Source organism: Opisthorchis viverrini (genome assembly GCF_000715545.1).
Source record: "Opisthorchis viverrini unplaced genomic scaffold opera_v5_216, whole genome shotgun sequence".
Taxonomy (NCBI): domain Eukaryota; kingdom Metazoa; phylum Platyhelminthes; class Trematoda; order Opisthorchiida; family Opisthorchiidae; genus Opisthorchis; species Opisthorchis viverrini.
Genome location: NW_008751872.1, coordinates 115,101 through 127,032, shown reverse-complemented (window position 1 = coordinate 127,032; position 11,932 = coordinate 115,101). Strand labels below are relative to the sequence as shown.

Here is an 11,932-nt window from a genome sequence, read left to right as displayed (position 1 = left end):
TGTATTTCACATTAAGATGACGCCGAATCAGTGGTACCAGAAGTCTTTTCACGACGTAATTTGTTCTGACTTCCCTGTTGTTACCACAATCACTGTGAGTACCCTTTTTTTTGAAGATGAATACTATTATGGACCGACCCTAGTTGTTTGGGACGATCTCTTTCTCTAGGACAGACGTAGTTAGAGTGCACGGGCTCTAACTAAGTAATACATTGCCCTCGTTCAAAAGAACACCGGTTATAGTTTGGATTTGGATTCCCCTTTACTGCAACTTCACTCAGTCAGATCAGTCAACAACCATCATCGGTTTGGAACAGTGGACTTGATTGCTTGATGGGATCCGGCTGGTCTGAGCCATTTCCAAAAGCCTATTGCACCTAACCGAAATTGAGGCTATTCGGCATGGGTTTCGACACTTGCAGATCACGGTGTGCACTACTCGCCGAAAAGCATCCAAACTCCTCAGAAATGACGTATGCATAGACATTGATTGATATTTCGTACCGTGACTTGGAAAGATCTTATCTACTATTCCATCGAGCCTTTTCACTGAAGAGCCACATCGACCGCGTTATGCTAGATCCTAACATGTCTCGGGGAATAGAAGAGCCACACGACCGCGTTATGCTAGATCCTAACATGTGTCTCGGAATAGTGTCTCGGTCACTTATATCCCCCAGCTGAATTTTCCAACATTAGTAAATGTGAGACTTCTTTACGTACAGCCTCAGTGTACCTATCAACAAATTCTAAGTGAGACTACATGCGTGACATGGTTCTCCTGAGTTTGATGAGTGCAGGTTGCTCTCTTTGATGAAAATAACTATATTGCCTGATACTGCTCAGGTGATCCGACCATCAGAGGTATACAAAACTAAATCACCTGATCTAACCCTGCAACATTATGGTTTCGGCGTCCACCTCATATCTTGTGGACATAACCGGCAAGTTTGAAATGCCTTTTAGTCAACAGATTAGATGCAGTTTCGCTGGGACAGTTGAATGAGCCATATAAAAAGCTCTCTCATGCCATAAGGTCTGTGACTTAAAGATACACACTGTTTGACGTCACACTGCTGATGCAGACCCCTTTGGTTACCCACCGAACGCTTTTCTGGAGCGCCAGTTTTACGAATGTTGTGGGCACCCAGCGGATATCATTCGTAGAAAAATGCAATATAGATTGCTAGCACTATGCTCTGATTTTGGCGGCCCAGGAGTCTGTGCCAGTTTATTGCGTGAATGAATTACTCGCCAAGATTTGACAGCCTGAGTTTTAAGGACGTAACCATACTTGCGATACCAGACAATGCGTACAGGCAAGTTTATTGTGGCGTAGCAGAATGAATTAGTGACTTGTTCTTGCTAGGTTAATCTACCACAAGAGATCGTACTGCATAGTCCACTGCCCTCACGAGCTATTGAAATAGCTGGTCGACGACGGAACGCTATGGGTACTTGACTTTATTGTACTCCTTGCAATGTTCAACCAACGAGTGAACCTGTCGATTTCATCTGCGACGAAGTTGTGGTAGTGGGAACATCGTCAATGCCTGTTTTTCCACACCAACTACTGCCGTTATCCATCATCTCGATCGAACACTTCTAAGATATTCTACTCACATCAGCGGGATATGGACCGTAAGCATTGCATGTCATATAATGCGGCTACAGAAATACTAGTGTTTTCTACAGGACTTATGTTGGTTGATTTACTGACGTCCAGTATGTTCACCTCCAGAGACGGAACAATTAAGGTAAAAAATTTTGTCGTTTTGCTCTGAGCTTGTGATACCCAAAAGGAGTGGTGCGGCTGATCAAACATCGCAACGTTTGATGGACAGATCGCCATCTGACTAGCGGACACAATCCGTCCTGCTTGACCACTACTCATATTCTAGGACTGAAACCTTACCGATCCACACTAACTTAACTGTTCTTCCTTGTGGTGCAGCAATCCAGTTATATGGTGATTTGAGAAGATAAGGTAATCTCCAAAATAAATCTCATCCTGTCAGCAAATACAGTAAGGCCGAGAAGCACTGTACAGTTGTTTCCTCCTTGTTTAGAACCATCAGTAGTGTGCATCTCATATGATTGAGAAAGCTTTGAACTCGAACTTGCCAGTCAGCCAGCAAGCTAAACTGCAAGCTCGTTGAAAAGATCAACGGCCACCTGATCAACCATGAAGCTGGAGTATTTCGTTATCACACTACCTAATTACCCTTATTGACGCACACGACCTGTGAATATTAGACTATTTTGTAGGTGAGCGCATTCTGTAAATTTTTTACCTTCCACCTTTAGTTTTTTTGATTTTGATCTGTGAGCCAGTGGATTACCACCATGGTAGATGATGTGACTAATTTTGTAGTGTTGCCCCACGGACACAAATTGAAACTGTTCATATTTTTCAACTTCAACAGCTATGGCTAAATCTCAATACCGTTAAACTAATTGCCTTCTTTTGCTGAACTTTGTTGGTTTTCGAGAAGAGGAGGTTTCATACTCTTGCTAACAGCAATGTAAGACGTAGGAGTTCATTATTCAACTTGATACAGGAAGATATGGCGTCGCCTCAAGCACGTTCACAGAAGTTTGATTTAGACGCGGGAAGTAAGGGGCAATCAACTGCACTTAATAAATGGATAATCTGATCCATCGTAGACAGATGGACAACACTTTGGACAGTGAAGTGCTCGTAATCCCACTGCTTGTCGACTTTCGGTTACATTCTTATAGGACGCCAACCTGTAATCTTCCCTCTAGTGTCTCCTTTGGTGTATGAACAAACCCACAAACTTATGCTGTTGTATGTTGATTTATGTGCCTACTTAAAATCGGTGAATAGTGATGGATCTGATTAAATTTTAACTCCTGTCTAATCAGTAAGCACTGAGAATCTGGTGAGGAGTCGTGTGAACCAAGCTGGCTTCTAATTTCAATCTTCAGTTGCATGTCACTTTTTGATATGCAGAATGAACCGTACTAACGAACATGTGTTCTACCAATCAGCAGCAGAGGACCTTGTCAGCTCCATTTGCACATGTGTGTCGGTATTCACGCATGCGATTAGATAGGTGGTTGGACCAACGAAAGTACTGGAGCAGTTTGTGCTGTGTCTCTTGAGGAGGTAATCAGCGACGTAAAATAGGGATGATTCTGTCACTAGGCCACGGAAACAACGACCTCTTCGGAATTACTCGTTCGAATTTGTCTTTTCACCCTTGATGTGAACCAGGTAAGCCCAGTCTCTCAACGCTGGCCCCAAATGTGACTACATATGCACCTGTTCCTTACGCGGGAGTTACTGATTGAATTATTCCATCTCACTTCTTCGCATGTACTGTGTAAGTTTTAAAGATTCATTCTGAGCTGGGATATTTCTAAGCTAGACTGTGTAGTTTTTAGTAAGATAACAGTCCATGCACCGTTTTTTAATAATGACATTGTTCAGCGCTAACGAAACCGCTTTTTCAAGACTGTCGGTAACGTGTTTGTTTGATTGTTAACCAGCAATTGAGAATATAAAACAACGTTGGCAAGATGTCTAAGCATTGGCAGTTCCGATGAGTTTATCGGTTGTTGATTAGATGGTAGCTGATCTGTTCGACGATCTTGCCAATAGTTCGTTACTATGCTAGGGAACACTGTCAGTACACTGTTAGCTGTGTGTTGTCTGCCGTCATTACCAACAAAATATATCTCGGAAAAATGTTCCACAAAAGAAAGAAGTTCTGTTGTGTACTGGGTTCCCCCAGTGAAGATATGGCTTCCTCACAGAAAGTTCGAAGGTTTAGGTAGGAAATAATTCGTAACCTAAGGACACAGAATAACGCACTGTAGACCGTTTGCTAGTTTCATCACCTGTTATTCATCCTGATTATCTTCGTTTATATTTCTTTTTCTATGGTAGGTATCTCTTATTGATGGTATCTCTGTGGCAGATGTCTAGTTGGGGTGTGTGTAATATAATACTTCAAGATATCTTCTACTTGCTTAGGGGTAATCGTGGGAAATTTTCACGAGTAAATGGGTAATAGCTTATTCCAGAATTGACCGGTTAAACGTTGTGCGCGTGAAATAATTCCTCATTCTCTTGGGGTTCACGCATTGTCACTTCATGTACGTATTCATGATACTTATCGGACAAAACGCTGAAAAACTCGTATCCATTCTTCGTCTGTCGTCGCCTCATCTAACTGTGAAGGCTCGCTAATACCGTAGCGATGTGTCGGATGGCAAGACAGAAACATTAAGAACGCGTAACCAGCCGACTGACCGGAACTAGAATGCGGGCGTGTTTACTTGGGCGGTGGATTTTGACTTGCTGTGCAGTGCCAGTATCTATGGTCCATCTATCCATCCTGTACTGTTCTGGTGTTGATCTCCCTGGCCCACACAAATTAGGGATTTTGAGGCTTGTTCCATTGAGTTCGCTGTAAGGGGCGCCTCATTCCATCCATCCCGTGAAGTATCATGATAGCCTCTCTACAGGTTACTTAATCACTTTCATGACCTTGACCCATTTCATGAGCTAAAGGCTTGTGGATAAACATATTGCTACTAAATGAAAATTGGTAGACGTATCTCCACATTATCGTTTTGGTCGGCCTTCAGTTTTTGGAAATTGAGACCAACAGTCTGTGGTCTTAAGTCATGGGTAGTACAGTTGGTTTATCAGTTCTGCCGTAACTTGTCATGGAATTTATTGTGAACCAAGTTGAGCAACAAAAAATTTAGACCTTCAGCTTCTGGAATGCTGTTAACAGTTTGGAGCAGCTGATGTGACGACACATATTTGAGTCGGGCTTTTAAATGCTTCATGCAGAATAGAGTTAGCAAAGAAAGAAAAAGGACGCCGAAGTGAGAGAATACGTAGGAACAGGTCGTGTTGTGTTGACACAGTCAAGAGCATTCGAACGTATGCACCACACATTTGTTTAGTAGAATTTTTCCATTGAACCCTCAAATTTTTCGCACATCATATGCCACCATACACCAGGTACTCACCACCTGCTACCTAAGTCATTGTTTCAAATCACAACATATTCCACTACCTCAGTCACTCCCATTCCAACTACATACACCTGATTTTTTTTCATGTCTCATGGCCATAAGTGACCGGCTGTGTGAATCTGTTGTTTAGGAGCCCAGTGTTCTCGTCTACATTATTTTTTTGTTTTTTGTTTGGCGTATGCACACGTTTTAAAGCGTGTGAGTTGCCAATAATGTGTCATTCCTTTGAGAAATATTTTTTCGAGAGTTTCAAACCCTCGCTAGAAATCACTGAGTCTTTGGATCTTGTGATTAAAGGGATCACTTGATTACTTGACGATCAATTATCTGCCAAACGTTCCCAAGTGTTTAATTCCTCCTAGGAGTGCTACTTAACTGCGCATTGTCAACGTCTCCCCGACTGGGGACGAAATGTTTGCAAGTCAATTGCCAAACCTGGCGAACAGATCAATGGTCTTCTGATCCAACACCACGACTGAAACTCTTTTATCGTAAATTTATGTTTTCACCAGTAATTGTACTTCTGTGGTAGGTTAGTCAGTGATGTTGGCCGTGAAATTCAAGCATGGTGTCTGATGTAGACAGCAGTTATGCACGATACACCTGTCGTCAAGTTAGTCTCTACCGATTGTTAAGCGAAATCCCTGCCGCGCTTTAGGGTTAACGGAACTGTCTACATATGTTACGGGCGTAACGGCAATGTTTTTTAAAAGACCCTGATCTAAGTAACATGATACCAAAAATCAAGTGCAACTTGCAAATCCAATCTATGCAGTCGGACTACGGAAAACAGAGGCTGTGGATTGCCTGCACACAGTCATAAGCATGTAAACTTTGTGCAGCGGATTCACTGAGGGTTTGCACTGATAACCACGCTATTCGTGAACATCTATCAGAGTCCGACTGTCACTATCATCCATCTCAATCCGGCTACCACTCCCCATATTATACCAAGCAGTTTCCTCTAATTAAGGGTTGTTGGGGTATTGGCTTCTGCGTATGGCAATGCACTGTTCAGATACGTGAGGTGACAGCAGTCAATTGAATTCTTCCGCTCAGTGGAACGATGTCAACAGCATGACTGATCGTTTTGGAACCATCCTCGCTATGCACTTAGCCTGGATGGGCTTGAGAAAAATGATGCGCATACGCTGATCATTTTTTGGCCTAGTTAGCAACCATCGTAATTGTCTCGCCGACCTCTTTCTTAGTCTTCCATAGGCTATCGGAAAATGATATTGTCTTTGATCCGCGGTTTTCTCCGATTTCGATGAGAAAAGCTTGCCTCATTGCTTGTCATTTAGGGTTTGATGTAGATGCTCTCAGACAATCAATTAAATGGATGGGTTTTGGCGTCTAAAGACACAATGACTCTAATCTCAAGTTTTTAGGATTTACTTTACCCAACTAGAAAAGTCCGCTGACGAATTTTCATCCGAGACTAACATGCCAAAAAATTAGCTTGGTCTTTACTTTGAATGCGTCTAGCGACGTTGGCTGTAATTGGTCCAATGCCAAGTGCTGCAAAATTTGCTAGTCGGTTAGAAAACGGCCTCGTCGAATTGAAACCACGCCACTTACCCAAATCGCTCCCCTTCGACTCCTGGACCTATAGTCCATCAAACATAAGAACTAAATAGTCGTTTATTATCTTCTGAAGCGCACACCTCTCGCACACTTCTGAGCAATTCTTGAATGCTAACTTCGGAAATAATGGGTCCGTCACTTATGTCAAAAGGGTCCTCTTGGTGTTCGCAAGTGTAGTGGGTGACAGCCGTGAGCCTAATCCAGGTTTCACGTGAGAGCACACCGCGGCCGTTTGAATCGGGCTGCATTCGTCTACTACTCGAAAAGAAGACTCAGTGAAACTTGCCACAAGCGACTCCATACTGACCTCGTTTATGGACTTGTAAAAATGTGCACTCACTTGGTTGGCGTATTTGTCACCCAGGTGACAGGTGGATTTCGTTGACAAATGGTGTTGATCTGAAAGTTATCATTTGATACTATTGGGTTTTATGTTTTAGACCGCTGAATTAAACCTGTGTGGAGGTGGTAACCCCGATCAACGGAGGATTGCGGCTGAATTCGTCTTGCGCTGGTTGTTCTCATCACAATGACGCAAGATGAACAAATGTCATACAGAATTACTCGAGACACAAATTTCACGAGTTTGGACTTTCATTATGGCTTCAGAGCAAAACACAGACTTTGGAAAGTGTTGGGAAGGAACTAACCGCTATGAATATCTAGCTAGAATGCATAGCTAGATACGATGAACGCAAGATACTTTGGAAATTTAAGCTGAAATACACTTAGGAACGGTCTATGGTTAAAAAGCTGAATTGAATAGAACCCTCCCAGAGGTCATGTTATTTTTCCCATCTTCGCACCCCAACTTTCCTCATGTCTGATACCACATCTGCATTGAATACTATAGGGGTATCATGCTAGGGTTTAACTTATCAAACTTCAATCATTTTTATCCAAACCCACGCAACAAATTCGATTCAGCCTTTTACAGAACCGGACAGCTATTAAGCAGTCTAAACAGATTACGTGACCTCAAACCGCTCAGCACTCTACTTGTGGCCCACGGCTCGTCTGCACTCAGCTTCCAAAAGTCCATGTCTGAATCACGCGTAATTCCAATACGAATACGCTAGGTACGTTAGCAACTTGCACTTTTTCCACACCGACAATTTAGCGGTTGCTTTTTCCAACCCGACTACTCATTGACCCAGGGATCAAGCTCCAATTGAAGGTATTCTCTAGCCTAAACTAGCCATTTAAATTGCATCCTCGGCTACCCCTTACTTCCAGCTATGCATGAGTCGACCCAACCTGTCTCATACGCGAGTGGAACAACCCTTCCATTCTAGCCAAATACGACGGGCATGAGAGCGGGATTAGGGGTGGTCTGTCGTCATCATTGATGCACGTTTGCGATCGACCACACTTGGAATTCACCTGATCGACTGCACTGTGACGGAGTTCAAGTGGTGAAGCTGAGTAGTAGCGGAAAGTGGGAATAATAGGTGAAACTCCAGTTGATGCGCTGCACTCATTCGTTTCGGGCCTAGTGTTTAAGGCTTCCAGGATCGGGGGTCAGTACGCACACAGACTTGAGGTTTGCGCTCTCTTTTCAGACTCTGTCGTTATTCTACAAAGTGTTGATGATTTTTATAGGGAAAATGTGGTACGTACACTCCCAAAGGTTATTACACCTGCCTCCGTGGTACCCGAAATCTGATAGGCGCTTGTCATCTGGGTGGTTGCATTGGTCTGGATAAAAAATGATTGAGGTTTGAAAAGTTAGATCTTAGTATGATACCCCCATAGTATCAAATGCAGATGTGACATCAGACATGAGAAAATTCCGGGTGCGAAGATCGGAAAAATAACAGGATTTCTTGGAGAGCTCAATTCAGTTCACCTTTTCAACCATAGACCGCTCGTAAGTGTATTTAAGTTTGAATCTCCAAAGCACCTAACATAAGAGTCCTTACGTTCATCGTATCTAGTTTGTTCGTAGTGGTTGATTCCGAAGTCTGTGTTTTGCTCTGAAGCCGTAATGAACGGCTGAATACGTGAAATATGTGTCCCAAGTAATTCTATTTAACATTTGTTCATCTTGCATCATTATGATGAGAACGACCAGCGCAAGACGAGTTCAGTCGTCTTCCTCCGTTGATCGGGGTTACCACCTCCACACAGGTTTAATTCAGCGGTCTAAACCATAAAACCCAATAGTATCAAATAATAAATTTCAGATCAGCTTCACTTGTCAACGGAGTCCGTTTGGTGAAAGAAACTCTGTTAACAGAGCCCTTCCGTCATGCAGACCGATAGGAAAATTTGTATCCCTACGAGTAAACTTTACACCAGTTTAATTCCTGCATAAATACACTTTTGAATTTGCAAGATGGAGCTAGATATTGTACCCGGACTTACCGCTGGACACTCTGGGTAGACAGTTGTGATAGTTGGGCAAGATAATGTTATGGCGCGTGCCTAGTTGCATCAAACAGAGCTGGTCCCTGTTTCATCGTGTTACTACGTTGGATTTTTGTATATTTCTATGAAGAGCACTGCTGCTTTTGGAAAAACACTGCTCGTCGTTCTAGAGCAGACAAGCAGCTTGGGTTGTAAACAATTTGCTCAAGGTCACTTAGTCAGTTCGTTTCCTCAGGTGTGCATTACTATAACGTCACAGTTCTTGTTCTTTGCTATTCTCTTGTTCACTTGGTCTCTGTTATCTCATAATCCCACGTCGCCGGAAGACCCAAAGATAATCATCGGTCTAGTAGAGGCCAGTTTAGTGTTTTATGTGAAACCACTTTGAAGCCGTTCTCAAACTTCACACGTTAGTGTAAATACAAGTTAAACTTTTCACTTTGGTTCTTATGTTCCTGGTCCATACCAAATCGCCTGCATTAAACCTGGTCTTAAACTATTTGTAGTTCACTAAAAAATCACTTTGAACCCGTTTTACTCGTCCGTCCGTTTAGTTGTGTATTCATAATTTTGTAAATTTATGTGTATACACGGCATCTCAGTCAAGCTGGAGATTTTGTTTAATAGATTCGATGGAAAAACACTTTACACTCACGTACTAGCTAACCGATTATGAAGGGGCGGTGTACCTCGAACCGTCTCCACCATGCGCGTGTGAACCGAACAGCACAGTCGCATGCTTTAGAGTTTGCATACATCGAAAGACATGGCAACTGGTCAACCCCTGGCGAGAAGCCTTAGCCATTACGTTGCGTTAGGATGGCCGCAACATGCAGCTGACTGATTTCATTGCTGTTCAGTGGCTCCGTCCCGTTCTGTCTAGCTGCTTTAGCAAATGTCCAATGCGTTAGCTGGCGTGCTTCGTGATGCCTTATCAACAGTATAAAACATCTGGTGTGACGGATTAATCTTATGTACCGCTGAGGAATGCAATGTACAGAATATGTATATATGTATATATGTACAGAATATACAGAATATGGGATGGAGGACCATATTAATGAAGCAACCGCAATAGAAATGTAGGACGTTTAAACTGCACTATGACAGCTTAATGATAACGATGACGTCAACCGACACGGCAGATTATGCAAAGAACTGTTCCGGAAGGTTCAATATGGGGGATTGTTAGCCAGTATGGCCCGCATCCTGGTCGATATATCGCTCTTAAATCACCTACTTCCACAATGCAAAATTCGGATCCAAAGAAAACAAAGGCCTTCGTCCTGATGAGTCCGGATTTTTTCGACCCTGCTTTTTCTTTGGCCCAAAAATCGAGCCCCTGGTTGGACGTATGTTGCCATTCGTCACGCTCTACACAAGCCCTCTGAACTGCAGACTCAAACACCCACTACATCCAACCTTGCCTGGACAGACCACACTCGTCGCGAACTCCAGTGGAACAATCTTGCCGTGTGAGCGGAATCTGACGGGAGCGAGGGTAAGAGCAGCGGTGTTCTGTCGCCATCATCGGTGCAGACCCTAGAACGAGAATACAGTGAAATTAACTGGTTTCCGACTCTGGTGAAACTCAATGAGCAGTCGTGAAATTAATTTGGATAATGGCGGGTTGTGCCTTGAGGTGATAGAGTGCGTGAAACTAATATTGGTGCACTAGGATATTTCCGTTTGAAGCCCAGAGTATTGTTTACACTGTCATGGTGTCAGTACATGAGCGGACTAAGTGCATGCGCCCTGTCCTCATGCTTCCGGTCGCACTGTCCATATGTAGGAAACGATGTGCACCTACCCCACATAATCTCAGAATGGTTTAATTATCCCAAGATTTCGAATCAACCACCACGCCAAGTTGGTTGCTATCCTTTTAGTTACATTTGTTCCTCATGTCTAAATGAACCAAAACCCGCAAGAATGTGGCGCTTGGAGTAAACAGTCCGGTCGTAAATGGTGTGGCGAAACACTGTAGCTAATCATCAGGTTCCTTTGGAGCATCCAGTTGACCGTCATGTGATGCTTGGCCAATTGGCATTAATTCGCATAGTTCAACGCGAGTGAGATTTAATCCTACTGTTTTAATTCTGAACGAACGTACAGGGGAAAAGGAAACAGTTTGGGCGATCCAAAGTGTCTCTACCCAAAATGGAGAGAAACAAATTGAGCAACTGCATTGGGACAGTCCAAATTCCCTTCACTTTTCTACGCAGATGTACTTTTTGAGTCATGAATCATGTGCCCCTGTAAATAATGTATTTAGTGTTTGGGGCTATTTTCCACGATTAAGCGCAAATTAATGCCCTCCCGCCCACAACCGCATACTGGATGATATACTCCGGGGTACTATAACTCCGAGATTTAGAGCTAGCAATAACTGACTGATGTAATTTCAACTAAAATACTGGTGTAAATGGAGAATAACCTAGATGGTTGCCTTGACTACCCGTAACTAACCCTTGTCTACGTTTTTGTCTTGGGTTGAATGCTGCATTGTTTTCGTTGGCCTAACTGTAAGGGAAGATTTGAATTGGGTTACATGAGATTCTCTTATCCTTGTGAGACGAGTTACTGCAATAAGTCAACCACTATTGGCACCATATCGACAGTATGGATACATCCACGTCCTTTGGTATCTCCATGAGATAATTCATAAATCACAGTCGGTATAAAATGAAGAAATGTCCCTGAATTAGTACTTTTTATGTAGCTTTGGTCTGGAAAGATCAGTGTACGACCTCAGAGTAAATAAACCTGGACAGTGTTCGCAGAGCATAGGCTGCCTTGTGAATATATTGGGGTGTTGGTCTTGATAGAGCAACAGGTGTGGCTGACTAGTATTTGTGGCCATTGAAGAAGTAAGAACGAAAGGCACAGCGACCTATCAACTTACACGTGAGTCTTCCACAGACCATAGTCCCCCAACCACTTGTATGGGGATGAG

General features: G+C 43.1%; 1 protein-coding gene across 1 annotated transcript in view; it reads left to right on the top strand.

Moving 5' to 3' along the window:
* Positions 1-3,138: 3,138 nt before the first annotated feature.
* The window catches only part of T265_08384 (hypothetical protein), a gene marked incomplete at both ends in the record, with an annotated part of 47,273 nt that continues 38,479 nt past the window's right edge, over positions 3,139-11,932 (top strand). Inside the window, one exon of the mRNA XM_009174178.1 lies at positions 3,139-3,241. The remainder of the gene's footprint in view (positions 3,242-11,932) is intronic.